Source organism: Podarcis raffonei, chromosome 2 (assembly GCF_027172205.1).
Source record: "Podarcis raffonei isolate rPodRaf1 chromosome 2, rPodRaf1.pri, whole genome shotgun sequence".
Lineage (NCBI taxonomy): Eukaryota > Metazoa > Chordata > Lepidosauria > Squamata > Lacertidae > Podarcis > Podarcis raffonei.
Window position 1 is genome coordinate 99,320,065 of NC_070603.1, and position 18,348 is coordinate 99,338,412.

Consider the following 18,348-nt stretch of genomic DNA (forward strand, 5'->3'; position numbering starts at 1 on the left):
CAATCCTGTTCAGCTACAAGAGGAGGGCCTTAATGGCTCAGTGGCAGTGCTCCAAAGTAGCAGAGCTCATGGAAGCACAGCTCCTGCACTGAGAGGAAATGCCATAGCTCTGTGGACTGGTAGCTTCACATGCACAAGGTCCCAGGCATCTCCCATTTGTGCATGCACAAAGTTATTCCCAGCCCTACTGATCTGTCTCAACACCCCTTTTGATTTCGGAGACATGCATCTGGCCCCAGGTTGTTATGTGTGCTTGGGCCGCTCACAACCACAGCTTCATCACGGGAGTGAGGTCACCACCTTCTGTAAAGCTTCAGCTCAGGTTCACAGTCTAACACAAAATCTAGCTGTGATCCCATTGTTCTGATTCCTTTGGAAGTAACACCAAGCACTTTTTCACTCAAACACGATTTTATTGTATTTTAAATATTTAAATATATTGATTGCATGAGGGGCAGATGGGGCTCTTCAACCTGGGAAGGTCACCCATGTAGGAGAAGGACAACTCTGATCCTAAATCTCCACTGCTCTGCAGGATATCTTTTGAGGAGAAAGGGCTAAGGAGTAAACCCTACATAAATCCAGAGTAGAATCCCTAAGATGATTGGATGGCTCCTTGTAGGCCTCCTTCCAGCAACTCCTGATGCTAAACTTAGTGTTCTGTTTTCCTTTGGACCACATCAGCGAGGCTGGGAGCAGGGTCTTGTCACCTGGGCAGCCCAGGACCTCCATACACACTGCCCAGGCTTGCACCCTGGGGAGGTCACTTCAGTGCTGCTAACGCTGGGGTTTGACTTCACTCTTGAAGGCACACTCCATGGTCTTTTGAGGCAGATGAATGTTGATTGTATCACAATGTAAGCAAACTGTAAGGAAGAAGTCGTGTCATAAAACTGAGTAGGCCTTTGGCCATATCAACCACAGCCATCGCATTTTGAAGCTAGCAAGCCCAGTAAGTCTTATCTCCCAAAGCCACACTTTTATGCATTACTAGTTGTGTGGGAGCCATTTCTGTGGGGCTGTCTCAGAAGGTGGTGGGCTCTCCTTCATTGGAGGTTTTTAGCCAGTCGTTGGATGACCATCTGTCAGGAATTTAGCTGCAATAACTGCATTTCAGGGAGTTGTACCAGATGAAACTTGGGGTCCCTTCCATTGAGTTCCTGCACCACTGCAATCCAATGAGCATCTGAATACAGAATATATGCAGACTGCTTTCACACTTGCTCACCATGCCAGTCATGTAATGCCATTTTATTGGGTAGCTTATGTGGATATTCTAATGGCGTGAAGGAGAGAAGCACAGGAGTCTTGATGGGGAATATATGACTGGGGTATTTATAAATTTCCCAACAGCCTGGAATCACAATGCAGTGAAAAGCAGCTCCATTGTTCTTAGATGAGTACAATGGTACCTTGGGTTAAAGACGCTTCAGGTTACAGACACTTCAGGTTCCGCTAACCCAGAAATAGTACCTCGCGTTAAGAACTTTGCTTCAGGATGAGAACGAAAATCGCGTGGCGGCAGCAGGAGGCCTCATTAGCTAAAGTGGTACTTCAGGTTAAGAACAATTTCAGGTAAAGAACGGACCTCCGGAACAAATTAAGTTCTTAACCCAAGGTACCACTGTATGTCAAAGTTACCAGCATGAGTTTGACCAAACTGCGGAGGCAGTGGAAGACAGGAGTGCCTGGCGTGCTCCAGTCCATGGGGTAACGAAGAGTTGGACACGACTAAATGACTAAACAAACAAACCACTGTATGTAAAAAGGGGCATGAACTGAGCCAGTTGGGCAGCAAAGACTAGTGTAATTACCTCTGCCTACATTTTTTCCCATATTCAGATTATTACTGCAGCAATGACTGGCATCGTTCCATGATTCAATGTGAGTGGCGCCAAAGAAACAACACCACAACTGGATTTTTGTACTTGTTGTTAATATCACTGTTCGCCAAACAGCTCGGTTGGTAGAACGTGAGGGTTGTGGGTTTGAGCCCCATGTTGGGCGAAACATTCCTCCACTGCAGGGGGTTGGACTAGATGGCCCTCGTGGTCCCTTCCAGCTCTACAATTCTATGATTCTCATCTCAGAAACATCAAGTTTCAATTCCTGGCTTTGCTGGAGACTTTCTGTGGCAAATGAATCAAAGGGCCTGGTGCATTTGATCATAGTGTCTATTCCGTTTGGGGTTTTTTTCTTTTTTCTTTTTAATCCGTCGCAATTTTATTTAATAATTCTGATTTCTTTTCATCTGCTCCTTTTGTTTTTTTCTGCTTCATGTTATCTCTTTTAATTAATATTATCCACTTGGCTCTCTGATAGAAATGCTTCCTGTTCTGTAAGTTGGAGGGAATTTGGCCACCTCGAGCTTGCCTCTCTCCCTCGCTCGCCACGTTTGTTCTTTTTCACTCTTTCCATTTTTACTTTCTCGGTTCTTCCTCCAGCTTGCCTCCTGCTGCTTTTCAGAATATGTCTTTTTAGTTTTCACTTTCACTTTTATTTTTTGTACATAAAGCATCCCACTGGACAAGTTGGGCTTTTGCCATCCTTTGTAAAATAAGTGCCCTGCTAAAAGCGGTGTCTGCCCTTGGGCGCCTTGCTAATAGGAATGTCAGACCTTGACAGGTAGGTACAATTGGAGCCTGTGGCTTTGTCCACTGTAGATTTCAAATCAGACAGAAATTATTGCCATCATCCTTTTTTTAAAAAAAAGGAAAAATATTAACCTCTTTGGCTTTGACTGTATGCCTCTGTATACCATTCCAATGCTTCCTGAGTTGCTGCTTTTTAAATATATATTAAATATATATTAAATATATTCATGCTGCAGTTCCGTTTAAATCAGGTGCATCTGAGCTGCCTGTCCCTTTGGCCCTGCAGAGTGAGGCTTAAGTGTTGCCCCTCGTGCCACTGCTGTGGTTGTGCACACCAGAGAGATTACGTCACTTTTTCCTTTACACAGAAAGTTATGAGGAATATTGCAGGCGGAGCCGAATTGGGATTTTCATCAATACATTTCAAGTGATCTGTCTCCTGTTCAATGCAGACATGCATCAGCTATGCATGGTTTCAGAAGAAGAATTACAGATTGCCTCTTATTCATAATCACCACTCCAATAGCGTGGGACAGTTGTCAAGGCACCATATAAGCTGTTGGGACGTAACAGGCAAGAACGCAAAGCCTTTCTAAAAATCCTCCTGCTCCACTTACATTTCCTCTTGTCTCTTCTGCCCATTCATCTGTCTCAAATCACCTTGTGTTTATGTTGCTGAAAAGAACTGTTTGGCCTTCCACCGCTGGCCCTTTAAGACTGGGACAGACAGCATCAGGACATTCATTCCCTGAGATGCTGTAGTCTTGAGATGCTGTAGCCAAGCTACTCCTCAAATCCCTATACTATCTGCTCTCAGATCCAGCACAAGCTCCCTGTCCTTACCTTCAGAACCCTCCGTGGACTTACCCTCCACTACTTACTTTGCTGATTTATCTCAATACATCCCTGTCTTCACTTTTCCAGCTCCACCAGCACCCAACACCTGAAGGTCTCCTTCTTCGTAGACCTGTGTGAAGCCACCTCTTCCTGTTTTCAGATCCCTCCTCAAAATCCACCTTTTCCATGAAGCCTTTGGTACTATCCTTTAGTGCCTCCCATCCCCTTCAGTGACTCAGTGTGCAACTAAGCCTAAGCACATGTTACTGAAACAACTGCATGTTGCTTCCCTGTTCAGCCTTGTCTCTACCAACCTCCCTCCTTCTGTTGTTCCTCCTTTGTCAAATTCTAGATTGTAAGTTCTTCACAGCAGGGGCCTGGACTCTTACACTCTATAAAGCACACCCATGTACACTGAGGGTACAGTGAAAACTATTATTAATATTGCCTCTGCCCCACACCGTCCCAGTCCACAGTGATATTTTTATTTATTTATTTATTTATTTATTTATTATTATTATTATTATTATTATTATTATTATTATTATTACAGTAGTACCTCGGGTTACAGACACTTCAGGTTACAGACTCTGCTAACCCAGAAATAGTACCTCGGGTTAATAACTTTGTTTCAGGATGAGAACAGAAATTGTGCTCCGGCGGCGCGACGGCAGCAGGAGGCCCCATTAGCTAAAGTGGTGCTTCAGGTTAAGAACAGTTTCAAGTTAAGAACGAACCTCCAGAACAAATTAAGTACTTAACCTGAGGTACCACTGTATTATTATATTTGCAGAGCCAGTGTTGTGTAGTGGTTAAGAGTGGTAGTCTCGTAATCTGGGGAACAGGGTTCGCTTCCCCGCTCCTCCACATGCAGCTGCTGGGTGACCTTGGGCTAGTCACACTTCTCTGAAGTCTCTCAGCCTCACTCATCTCACAGAGTGTTTGTTGTGGGGAGGAAGGGAAAGGAGAATGTTAGGTGCTTTGAGACTCCTTCGGGTAGTGATAAAGCAGGATATCAAATCCAAACTACTACTACTACTACTACTACTACTACTACTACTACTACTACTCTTCTTCTTCTTCTTCTTCTTCTTCTTCTTCTTCTTCTTCTTCTTCTTCTTCCTCCTCCTCCTCCTCCTCCTCCTCCTCCTCTTCCTCTTCCTCTTCCTCTTCCTCTTCCTCTGCCTTTCCCACCCCTAAAGGCAGCAGTGAACAGCACAGAGGGGTGCTGCTGCTCTGCTTGATGGCAGAATTGCTACGACTTACTAGGATGGGGCGGGGGCAGAGTGAAGGCAAGATCAGAGCTGTGCAGTAGTGAGAGCACCCGATTGGCCCTGCCAGCATGCCTGCACAACCCCGATCTTGCCTCTGCCCCACACCGTCCCAGTCCACAGCGATGCTGCTGTCAGGAGGGCAGCAGCAGAGCACCATTCCAGGCACCAGTTGCTTCAGGGCTCAAAACACAGCTGCAGCAAGACCTCTCCTCACCTTTAGTGCAGCGTCCAGATGACAAGAAGGGCAGGTGTGGGTGGGGAAGTTTACTTGTAATGACTTCCTTGGATGCTGTTTTTAGAAAGCTAGAGGGAGAGCATGGCTTGGCTAAACGTTCTCCACGCCTCTCTCATCCTTCCCCATATCCATCAAGGTTGAAGACGGGCTGTCATTAGACTTTCAGGCATTCCCTTCTGGGAAGCATTGTTGACATTGCCAGGATAAAATGTTCAGTGGCTATTACTGAATGGGGATGGCTAATTGCATCCAAGAATTGAAATCTTTATATATCTGGTATGGTGGGGTGGGAAAATAATAACCTGACATTGTTGTGACAATCAGACTTCACAATCCATTTATTTCTAGACACTTCTTGCGTTGTAATTTGTTTCTGTAAGTTGCTCTCCTCTTTCCTTCTGATTATTTGAGCAATGGTATCAGTATACAGAAGGGACACGGGTTGCGCTGTGAGTTAAACCACAGAGTCTAGGAAGGTCGGCAGTTTGAATCTCTGTGACGGGGTGAGCTCCCGTTGCTCAGTCCCTGCTCCTGCCAACCTAGCAGTTCAAAAGCACGTCAAAGTGCAAGTAGATAAATAGATAAATAGGTACCGCTCCGGCAGGAAAGTAAACGACGTTTCCGTACACTGCTCTGGTTTGCCAGAAGCAGTTTAGTCATGCTGGCCACATGACCCGGAAGCTGTACGCCGGCTCCCTCAGCCAATAAAGCGAGATGAGCGCTGCAACCCCAGAGTCTGTCATGACTGGACCTAATGGTCAGGGGTCCCTTTACCTTTACATTTTTATCAGTATACAGAAAGCCCGTCATGTTGAAACAAACCCTCACTGTTTCAGGGGCATGGTTTTCTGTAAACAAGAAACTGAGTAATAAAAGAAGTTTCTTCGAGGTCACTGATGCTTCTGTGATCAAGTTCAGACATAGATCTCACACAACTCCTCTGTAAGCATAGCAGGGGAGGCTGTCCGCTCTGCTCAGGACTGACCTGTGTGAACTCTTGTTTCCTTTCCATGAGGCAAAAGGATCACACAAACCTCTGCATGTGACTGCAACACACTCGCTGTAGGCTTGGTCTAAGCTTGGGTCCTGCTTATAGGCTTTCCCATAATCTTGTTGGCCATGGTGAGAACAAAACGCTGGACAAGCTGGGACCTTTGACCTGATCCAGAAGGGCTGTTCTTCTACACTCATATAGCAGTGGAGTTCCTACTAGAGACAAGTGATTGATTCAGGTTATGTTGAGCGTGTCTAATGCTTGGCTGTGGTCAATTGCGCATTCTTAATTCTTAGAATCTTGCCCTTGGACCAAAATCTGCTTTAGATTAGTCCTTCTTTATTTGCTTAAAAAAGAAAATCAATCTTTTCTGTATAAAATACCCAAGGCAGCTAACAAAATAACTACCAAAACAACAATTAATTAAAACATGACATCAATAAATTTAAAGTGGTGCTTTAAAAAAACAAACAAACCCATAGCAGCATAAGAAGTGAAATAAGTAGATAGATAGCCGTATAGGAAGCCAAACTGCCATGGCATCATATGCCTGCAGAAATGAGGCGGTCTTTATCCTCCACTGAAAAACCAAAAGGGAGGAAGCCCCAATCAGCATGGCCAATGGGAATTGTAGTTCATCAAGAACTGGAGAGCCAGAAATCCATCATTCCTGTTCCAGAGTCTGGGAGAAACCAGTGAAAAATCTCTATGTGAATACCCACCCCATTTCATAGCATCAGAGAACACAAAGGAAGAGCCTAATTCAGGGGTCAACAGACTTTTTCAGCAGGGGGCCGGTCCACTGTCCCTCAGACCTTGGTGGGGGGGCAGATTATATTTTGAAAAAAATAATGAATGAATTCCTATGCCCCACAAATAACCCAGAGATGCATTTTAAATAAAAGTACACATTCTACTCATGTAAAAAGACGCTGATTCCTGGACCGTACTTGGGCCGGATTTACAAGGTGATTGGGCCAGATCCGGCCTCTGGGCCTTAGTTTGCCTACCCATGGCCTAATATTTATTGATTTCTAAAACTTATGTCACATTTTTTTATGCCTGTTAACATTGCATATTTGCCACCACAACATGTGGTGATGGCCAGTAGTGGACAGCATGGTGGGGCAAAGGTGCTTACCTGACCACCTGACAGGGGAGTCACTGCTCTTTACTGGAAGGAGAAGCAATGAGGCAGGGAGGTCAGTGGAGTGCAGACACCCCAGCAGGAGTGCCAGATGGTCTCCGCTGGTGTGTCTGCTCTGCACAGACCTCGCTGCCTCCTAACACCCACCCCAGTAAACAGTATCGACCCACCTATCTGGAGGTCAGGCAAATCCCTCTAACTGATCATTCTGGTGATGACCACGAGCTTCAGTGGCTCTAAAAGGGGATTAGACAATTTTATCAAGGACTAGTCTGGTAATGGCTACTGGTCATGATGGCTTTATAGTATCTTCGGGATCAGAGGCAGTCACTGGGTACCAATGGTGGGAGAGAGCTATTGCCCTCATCTCTTTCTTGTAATCTTTCTGGTTGACCACTATAGGACTAGGTGGGTTCTGAAATTTTCTCTGTTTAAAACGAGGTAATGTTATTTTAAAAGTAGGTTTGAAAAGGCAGGAATAGCACTGTATCTCTTGCTAACGGAACAGAAGCTTCTACTTATAATATTTAGAATATGGTCAATAGTAACATTAGACCTTTAATCAAACCAGCTGATTATTAATAACTGTTTACTTGTCGTATTCAGAGGAGATTATATTGACTGACATTTCTCCAACACTGTAAAATGTTGGCTATTGGCATCTGTTAGCTCCCATAAATGGAATAATTGATGACAAGCTTAATTTGTTTTCTTCTGCAGCCATGCCTCAGTCCAAACACAGACTGTTGTTTTCTGAATATGGAATAAGCATTTCTTATTCATGTCACTTTTCTTAAGCTTGTTTACTCCTGTCCAACGAATCACTTCTGTCTAAGGCAGCGAAGGTAAAATAATGGCAGGGGAACATCAATGCCATTATCTTGTGTGTGTGTGTGAATTGGAGATCTTTTGGCTTTCCATTTTCTCAACATCTCAGGCAGTGATCAGAATCCTGAAAAGAAGGTATCATTAAATATTTCTGCTATTTGCTTATTTCAGGAGCTGTTGCGGGTATAAAAATAATACCAGTTGTCCTTTTAAAAAATACTTTCTTACCACTGCTGTTTTCCTTTTGAAGCAACAATTCTTCTGGATTTCTTTCCCTAAAATTGCAGCCTGTTCTGCAGCATAATGGGCAGCTTTTCTGATTATCAAGCGCAGAAGAGGTCAAATGGCGGAAGAGGAAATAAATGATATTTTAGATGTTTAGTAAAACAAAACAAAAAATAGAAAGTGGAGATAGAGGAGGGAGAAATATAGCATCACAAATAAGTATGCTGTTGCAATTGACGTAGAAGTTGGAAGAACCTGCCCCCACTCCCATTTAGAAAACCTCTGGCTTCCATTAAAATACATTAAGCTGCTTGCAGTGATGAGTCTGGAGACCCAGTTTTGTGGGGTGGTAAAGAGAATTGCATTTGAAGAAGGGTTAAACACCACCTATTTTAGCGCTGCTATTCCAATCCAGTCTCTGTTAAAAGATCAAAAAACCTTAGAAGATCCAACCATGGACTCTACATCTCGCATGTACATTAACAGTACCAATTCCTGACTGAGGCTCATTCTGGCGCTGTCTGCAGTAGGAAGAGCTTTGTCCCAAAGTATATTTTTCTCCCCTCCCCACTGTGGGTGAATCTTCATGGCAGCTCCAACTACTGTTCCAAGTTGCTTGGCTCAAGGCAATTCGAGGCAGCCTTAAAGAGGGTTCTTCATTACTGCTATGTTTAAATCAATCTCTCATAAAAGACTTTTGCATTTCTTGGGCGTAGTCCAGATAAGATAAAAGTGCCTGAGCTCCATTGAAATCAATGAGACTTCAGTCCACATCAAGGCGCTTGAGCTGCATTGAATGTAGCAGGACTGAAGAATGCCTTTGCTTTTTTTTTTATGGATTACACTTCCTGACACCCAATGACTCTGTAAAGACTTCTACTATTTGTTTGTTTGTTTTAAGAGGATGCGTCCCTCCCCCACCCTCACCCCCCGCTGTCCGGTATACCGTTGCTGGCAGACGGTAATGAATGAAGCAAAATGTCAACGGCCTTCGCTTCTCAATGTAACGCGGTATGTCAGCAGCGGATTTATTTGAATTGTCAGATTGCATGTCATTAGGTAATAGAGAAGCAACCATATTTTTCTGTGGTCATTAACAAGCCTTTTGCATTCCGATTCAAATAACCATGCATCTTTTACACGCCTCATTGCCTAGTTCTCCTCTGCGCAGCATGAAAGCGTCTTTCATTTGTGACTTGCTCTCTCCCCCCCCCCCCCCGATGCAAGGAACGCGGTATGAAGTTCCTGGGAAGCTGGAGGAGAGCTGGGGCGAAGAAAAGAAAGTTTATTTCAACAAAGGCATAGGCAGGGGTCAGCAAACTTTTTCAGCAGGGGGCCTGTCCACTGTCCCTCAGACCTTGTGGGGGGCCGGACTATGTTTTTTTTTGGGGGGGATGAATGAATTCCTATGCCCCACAAATAACCCAGAGATGCATTTTAAATAAAAGGACACATTCTATTCATGTAAAAACACCAGGCAGGCCCCACAAATAACCCAGAGATTCATTTTAAATAAAAGGACACATTCTACTCAGGTAAAATTAACAGGCAGGCCCCACAGATTATCCAGAGATGCATTTTAAATAAAAGGACACATTCTATTCATGTAAAAACATGCTGATTCCTGGACTGTCCGCAGGCTGGATTGAGAAGGCGATTGGGCCGGATGCGGCCCCCGAGCCTTAGTTTGCCTACCCATGGGCATAGGGCTAATACGATTAAACTATGGCCCACATCACCTGGCCTGCAGAGGGACTTGCGCTTAGGATGAGGTCACGCTGTGCATAATGTCTTACATGCAGCCCTTAGCATCTCCACTGTCTAAGATGCAAGAGAGCATCCATTCCTGGGCTGGGTGGTCCAACAGTGTGACTCCACATAGTTCTAGGGTTCATAAATTCAAACAGAGATGATACAGATGAGGTTGGCAACCTTTTGAGGACAGTGGACACACTGGAAATCTCGAGAAAAGGTTGTGGGTACCAGTAAGAAAATGGCTGGCATGGGGTAGGTGGCATATCACAAAGTGACTGCTGTGGACATGTGGCATAGCACAAAATGGCCGCCACATCCAAAAGGACAGAAAAAGGATAGAATCACACAAAATGGTGTGAGGTGAGCTTTTTGTACCTCCTTTCTGTATGAGAGAGAGAGGTTGTTCAGCCCTGGAATACAATGAAATACAGCCATGTTTAAGGGTGAAGATTCACTCTAAGACAGGTTGAGCCAGAAACTGAGCAGGAAGAGGAAACAGACTTTTGTGCATTGTGGATTTTTGAGGCAATATTAACCAAGACTTTTCTCACATGCCGCAGATTGCAGCCCCCCACCCACATACACAAGGCTTTAAACCTTATCATCAAAGGAATATCTGAATACAAAATTCATAGACCATATGTGGAAAATGTTCAGAATTTGGCCCTGGAAAAGCCTTTATGATCTGGGGCACATAATTTCAAGTTTAGTTGATATACGCCATGTAAGGCCTTCTCATATTATATTTGATTTATTTAATGTCTATATAGTGCTTAATATATTAAAAATATCCCTAAGCAGTATACAAGAAAGCAGCAACAGCAGACAACTTACAGAAAACATTACAAAAAATACAGTTACATATAAAAATATATTAATACAAGTTACTAATGAATATCAATTCATTTTCCTTCTGACACAATCGTTTTCCTTCCTCCTTCTTAGGCCCTGGGTTCTCACCCAAGGTCCAAACAAACTCTTGCCCACACAAGTCTCACAATGAATGAGAAGAGTTCCTGGAAACAGTGAACATCACCCTAGTCTCTCACTCTAGCCTTGCTTTTTATAGGAGGCCCAAGGTGGATGGTCCTTCCTCAGGTTGCCCTTAGCTGCATTCAGCTGCACTCTGCACACCTAATTCCAGCTTTAGCAGGTTTGTTGAGTTTCCTGGGGGGTCCAAAGGATGGGGAAAGGCCCCTGCTCCACTCACAGCTCTTTCTTCACCCACTGTTGGAAGGGTTCCTGTTGGAAGGAGACACCACGCTTATGGGTCAGAATAAGGATGTTGTCATTAGGCCCAGGCCACAAGACACGAAGAGACACTTGTGTGGATTGTGAAGCACTGCTGGAAGAGCTTTCAGGGGGCTTATTCTGGTTCAGAGTTTGGCCACTGAGCCCTGAGAAGGGCAATGAAATAAACTATTTTTTTACATTCCGATTTACACTTTATTTTTAGCAGCATTTTAAACCCATCTTTTGTTGCACGGCACTCAATAAAAATACTAAAATACAATAGAAAACACTTAATCTGCGATTTTGCCACAATGCTTAGTCTTAATTCTGTTTGCTTTCTTGTTTTACCGGCAAATAACTGGGTGTTCAGGCAAGCGGTTTTCATTTTGTATTGTTGCATTTAGTGCATTTAATTTCCAGTGTTTCCCTTTCCCAACCCCTCCCTCCTTTTGGGGGAGCAGGCGTTTTCTGCCATGATTTAGTGCACTGTCCTTCCTTATTACAAGGTAGAACCTTCATTTGCTGTGTGGGCATTTTTCAAGCCATTGGAAGGAGAAGTGATTTAATACCTTTTTATTTGATGAATGGAGATGTAATGGTTTGCTTAGAGTGGGGGGTGTTAATGGAGGCTTCGTCAAACTTAGCCACAAAGTCCTGCACTAGCAGAAGCATGCTAACACGAGGCTTGATGCCATCAAGGCTTAATTAACCATTAAAATTCTTTACAGGTGCTGAATCCCTTTTATTTTGAAATAGGTATGAACAGCTTAACCACAGAGCGCGGATACAGGTGGTTGCCTGTGGGCCTGATTTGGTTTGCTTCCAGACAAGGAATTTAGGGTGAAATTGCTGTTCTGCATTCACACACTTTCTGTGTGTGAATACTTAATATCATCATCATCATCCAGTCTTTGTCCACTTCCACTTTCTTTAGTCTTTTCTTAGACTGAAGGAAATCTGTCCTTTTCTAAAATAACAAAATTTGGAGCAGTAGCACATGATCTTCAGGCAAGGGCATACACAGGCGGCAGTGCGAGAGGAGTATGGGCAGTTGTTCCCATTGAATGAATAATCCCAATTTTTCCAGCATAAAGATAGAACCATCAGTGAAAATGTGAATTGTATGAATGAAGTTAATCTGTGTGTATTTTGTTAGAAGGTAAAGGACCCCTGAAAGGTTAAGTCCAGTCAAAGGCAACTATAGGGTTGTGACACTCACCTCGCTTCAGGCCGAGGAAGCTAGCGTTTGTCCACAGACAGTTTTCCAGGTCATGTGGCCAGCATGACTAAACCACTTCTGGTGCAACTGAACACCGTGATGGAAACCAGAGCGCATGGAAACGCTGTATACCCTCCTGCCGCAGCGGTATCTATTTATCTACTTACACTGGTGTGCTTTCAAACTGCTAGGTTTTTAAGAGGTGATTTAATTATTGTTTTATTTTATATCAATGTTTATAGTTGATGTTAGCCGCCCTGAACCCAGTCTCGGCCGGGGAGGGCGGGATACAAATAAAAGTTTATTATTATTATTATTATTATTATTATTATTATTATTATTATTCAGTTGGCAGGAGCTGGGACAGAGCAATGGGAGCTCACCCATTTGTGCAGGTTCGAACTGCCAACCTTCTGATCAGCAAGCCCAAGAGGCTCAGTGGTTTAGACCACAGCACCACCCGCGTGTTATGCACCAAGGGCAATGGGGAGGGGAAGTAAGGAGAGTGCTGTTGCACTCAGGTCCTGCTTGTGGGTTTCCCATGAACAACTGGCTGGCCACTGTGAGTACAGGATGCTGGACTAGGTGGGTCCCTTTGCCTGACCCAACGGGGCTCTTCTTATGTATTTGATTTTGCCCTTAGTCAAAGTCCCTTGTGGTATGTGGCAATGTGCACAGCAGGGTTGCCTCTGAGGAACAGCAAAACGTAAGCAGTGTTTGTGGCAAGGGGATGACAGAGGAGCGTGGGTGGGGGCAACTTGAGAAAGATGAAAACGGCATTTGCCTTACATAGGGGAAATGAGAGCATTTGATTTAGGGGAAGGTTTCAGAGCCATGTTATATGAACTGTGTAGTAACTTGAAAATCCATTTCCCTTTTCTACATTTTTCATAAGGATATCAGTGCTGGCTACAGTTTTGTTCTACTACCAAAGCTTTTTTTTGTTTGTTTAAAAGCATTTCAGAAACGTTTTATATTTAAAAATCTCTAAGCCCATATACAGAGATGCAAGCATAAAAGGAAGGAAGGAAGTTTCATAAAAACAGAGATACAACATGAAAGCCAGTAAAGCAGTATTTTACGAAAAGAGAAAATCAGCAATAGCAGAGTCCAATTTTATGGGTCAGGGAAAACCCGGGCAAAAGGATGCATCTTTCTAAGACGTCTGAAGCAACTCAGGGATGGTGGTTTAATTACAGCATTGTATTAGTTGTTGTTCGCTCTGGGAAAAGGAAAGAAAACTTGTTAGGCTGTGTGCTCTGTTCTCCAACAAACAAAATATCTCTCTGTTTATTAAATTTAAAAAGAGCTCTTTGAAGTCGTGGCATCAAATTAGATTCTGTGTTTAGTTCAAACTGTTTGGAGGGCAGCAGGTTGGGGAAGGGTGCTCAGAGTGATCAAGGATACAACCGTAGAGAAACACGTCTGAGAAAGACATCTTGGAATCAAATGGCACAGCCAAGCATAGAGTTGCACTGTAAATACCTTTAAAAAAGAGGGGGGGGGGAGAAGCCTTATGTTCTGTGGCAGGTGAATATTTTCAGGGACTTATCTGCACATGTGTCATAGAAAGTTTCATATTTGGGTTCTGACTTGTTGTCAGGAGTTGGAGGTTTTTTTGTGGGGGAGAACTGGCTTGGAGATCTAAAGCAGGGATGGGCAACTTTTGGCTTTCCAGATGTGGCTGAACTACAACTCCCATCATCCCTGAGCATTGGCCACGCTGGCTGAGGCTGATAGGAGATGTAGTCCAACAATATGTGGAGGTTCCCAGGTTTCCCTTCCCTGCTCTATAAGTTTCCAGAAACTGGCAATGTAACAAAAATGCAAGCTAATGTACAAAAGAGTGACATAGCGGGTCTCAAATCCGCCAGGTAATGTTTGTGTGAATTTATTCTCTGTGTTGCTGTTGTTGTTAATCTGAATTGTACCTTATATATTAGTCTTCGCTGTGCGGCGAGAGGGAAGGCAGGGGTGTAACCATTTAGAAGAGAGTAAAAACACATTTCTTCCCTGCGCCCTCTTTGGTAACTGAATAGTCACTGTGTAAAAAGCGTGACTGTATGCAGGTCCTGTGCATTTTGATGACGGATGTTCGGGAGACATTTACGGCGCGTTTTGCAAAATCCCTGTTGCGCAGTAAAGGGAAGGCACATTATCTGAGAGGAAGTTGGTGGCTCTGCAGAAGCCATTTCAGACAATTACTTGGGTGGCAGAGCAATTGAAGTGGTGGCGGAGCAGGCACACAGCCCTCCTTTCGGAGATCCATGCTGAGGCCTGTGTGCGTGAAGGCTTGATTGTGCAATTCTTTCCCCTCAATTAGAATTGAACTGCGGGCCACCCACACAGAGCGTCTCTGCCTGGCTTTGGGAGTGCGGTGGTGGAGGTGGGCAGTGCCGCGTCTTCCCGCCTCCGTTACAAAAACGGCATCAACCAGCCTGATAAGTTTACCAGCAAGGCTACCGGGTCACGTTTGTCCCAAGGACGGCGTTTGCATTTGCACGAAGTTGCGAACATATTGGGCCGAGCCAAAGGTCGTTTTACAGAAAAGTAAAAGGCGATGTTCAAAGGGGAGAAGAAAAATCTTTTAATTTGGTTTGTAAGCACATGCCAGATTGAGTTGTGCTCAGAAATGAACTCCAGCTGAGAGTTTTATTAAGCGTGAGAGTTTGTGAAGCTTTATTCTTGTTGACAAGGTAATGTCAACTGTACGTGATTAAAGCAAGCACATTAAGACAGAAAACATGTAACAATGATAGATTTCTTAAAATAAACATTTCTCTGAACCCAAAAAAAGGGAGCTTGTTAACTAATTGGGTTTTCTAAGTTTGTTTGTTTTGAGAGTATTATTATTATTTACTGACAACATTTTTATTTTGCAAAGTTAATTTTGTTGAAACTAAGTCCCGATTAAGCTAGGCCTTCTGGATCCTATTGCAGGACTCTTCAGAGGCAAGTCTTTGAAAAAAGAAATCAATTACTGTTAAGAGTAAGTCAGAGAGAGGGTATAGGGAGGGGAACGAATGTGCAGAGTCAATATTTTATAGTAGGTGATGAAACTTGAATGCCTGATGCCCAGAAAATCATTTGATTTAAAGGTTTTGGGACTGCAATGCATGGCTTTTCATTGAAGAAATATAAAAGAGCAAATTACTATTTGCTGGAAAGTCACAGAAACCTTACCAGAATTGTTTAGTTCCTCCAGCTCTCTAGAGGTTTTCCTCTTCAGCCCCTGATTGAGTATGTGCTCTGTGGATTGTGAAAGATTTGCCTTTAATCAAAACTTTCATATAGCCTTATATACTTTTTTCGTATTGTGCGATACTTAGAAGAAAACCTTATTTGGCAGCGGGGTATTTTGTTTTTATCACAAGCCACAGAAGTCCTTTGAACTAATGACGGTTTTTAAAAATTACTAAACCAGAACCATCTACACTGTTAAGTTTCACCAGTATATAACCCTTTGAAGGTGGTTAACAAATAATTAACACAATAATTAACAATAATGACTTTTAAAAGGATTGGGAACCTTTTAAGATATATATACAGAAGCAATACATTGAAATGAACTCACTTGCAGGATTTGAGTAATACACTTACAATGAACAAATACAAATAGTAAATACAAATAGGGAATAAGAGGTTAAGAATAGATTAGGAAATAAATTTATTTTAGCATGGAAGGTACATAAAATTATATGCAGAACAGAAATAATATACTCTAAACCAGAAAGGGAAGTTGGGGGAAGTCGTTGGGGGGGGAGGGTTAAACTGAAAATGTAAAGTGTAATTTGAATTTTCTGAATATGTTAAAGTTTTGTGAAAAATCTCAATAAAATTATTTACAAAAAAACAAAAACAATAAAACCACCAGATCAGGGGAAGAGCCTGATTTCCTGGTCTGGTATAAAGCGGATCTCCAAAATAAAAATTTTCATCAAACGATTGCTCTCAGTTTACAACTGATTACCCATTTTGTTTTCAAACCAATATACTTCCCAATATACATCTTGTCCTAACTGTGATTTAGGCCTCAGGCACATCAAGCAACAAGATGCTCTGACTGTCCCCATTTTTAACTAGAAGCTCTGGAAGAAGCGGCTGATGTGAGTCTCCTCAAACCTACAGCCTTTGATTGATTGATTTGGCTGGTTGATTTCATTTTGTATCCTGCCTTTCCTTCAGTGGGTTCAAGGCAGTGTATGTTGTCACCTTCTGCCACCATTTTATCCTCACAACAATGCTGTGAGGATAGATTGCTCGTTGGTGAGTGGTCCAAGGTTACCCAGTGGTCTTCATGGCCGAGTAGGGATCTCCCCATTCCTATGCCTGACATACTTTAAAGCCCTCTCAGCTGGTTGTCAGGATTTAAAAGCACGGTGGCTTGTCTAAAATGGCCTGTCAGACCTGATTAGGCCCATGAGTCAAATTTTCCCCATCCCTGCTCTACGCAGATGAGCCACAGATGAGCTACGCAGTGGCCACAGAACCACTGAGAGTCAAAATTCACCTCATACTTTGCAAAATGAGTTATTACTATAGAAAGATTGATGTTACAAAAGCAGGTGGAATTACTTTGGTACCTCGGGCTACATAAGCTTCAGGTTACATACGCTTCAGGTTCAGACTCCGCTAACCCAGAAATATTACCTCGGGTTAAGAACTTTGCTTCAGGATGAGAACAGAAATTGTGCAGCAGCGGCAGCAGGAGGCCCCCATTAGCTAAAGTGCTGCTTCAGGTTAAGAACAGTTTCAGGTTAAGAACAGACCTCCAGAACGAATTAAGTTCTTAACCCGAGGTACCACAGTATAGATAAGCAGATGTACAAAATTATATAGAAAGCAGTAACTATGTACATTCTGTGTAAGCTAAGATGGGGGAACCTGTGGCTCCCCACACTTTCTTAGACTCCCAACTCCCATCAGCTACAGCCAGAATAGTCAGTGGCAAAAATCTATTAAAGGAGCCAAGCAACAACTGGAGAACCAAAGCTTCTAGCATAGCCTGAGGAAGTACCATCCACCTTGGGCCTGCCCATAAAAAACAAGGCTAGAATGAGACTCTAGGGTGATGCCTGCGGTTTCCAGAAACTCTTCTCATTGTCAGACTTTTGTGGGTGAGCAGGGAGCTTGTTTGGACCTTGGATGAGAACCTGGAAGCTAAGAGAGAGGAAGGGAAATTAATGTGTCAGAAGGAAAATGAACTTGTGTGTGTGTGACTTTGTATTAGTATAACGTTTTTATATGTTGCTGTGTATTTTTGTAATATTTTGTTCAAGTTGTCTGTTGTCGCTTTCGTTTTTTGTACTCCGGTTAAAGATACGTTAAATAATAAGCGGTATATAAATTAAATAATCAATCATACTTGCTATGCTGAGACACACTATGGTCCATCTGTTTCAGCGTTCTGTCTTCTGTGGTATCCAGGCACAAGGGCATCCATCTGGAGCTCTTGCTAGCGATGTCCATTTGCTGCTGTTAATCTCGCATCAGTCTTCAGCCAGCGGCCATATGCAAAACAGCCTATCTTAAGCTACTGGTTTTAGGGTGCGAATACGCACTGGCAGCATGTTATGATACGCACTGGCAGCTTTTGCCGTGTGTATGCTCGGACACACCCCCCCCAAGCCTTTGGCAAGGCAGGCGCTCCAGGGGAGATGATACTTAGGCTATAAGTAAGGTGCTGATTGCCCAGTCAGTCAGTGCTCTGAGGAATGTAGAACTTCACAGATTGATGCTTGACAGAATAATTAGAAAACTGTCACTTGAAGTAACCACTCCAGTGTTCCCTAAAGAAATGTGGCTAAGCCAAATGTGTGCTGTCCAAATCTAGAGGTTAAATGTTCAGTAAGACAAAACACAGCCTGTCACTCGAGAAAATTGCTTCAAACATGCGGTGAAAGTGATGCCCCCACCCCTCTCAAAAAGAAGTAAAAAAATAACTGCACAGCTTATTGAACTCACCTGCTTTGAGATTGTGTCCCGGTATCAAAGGGATTCCTGGTCA

At 43.3% G+C, this 18,348-nt stretch overlaps 1 protein-coding gene across 1 annotated transcript in view; it reads left to right on the forward strand.

Annotated features, from left to right (window-relative positions):
- The window catches only part of SUCLG2 (succinate-CoA ligase GDP-forming subunit beta), a 212,720-nt gene that overhangs the window by 138,841 nt on the left and 55,531 nt on the right, over positions 1-18,348 (forward strand). The window lies entirely within an intron of this gene.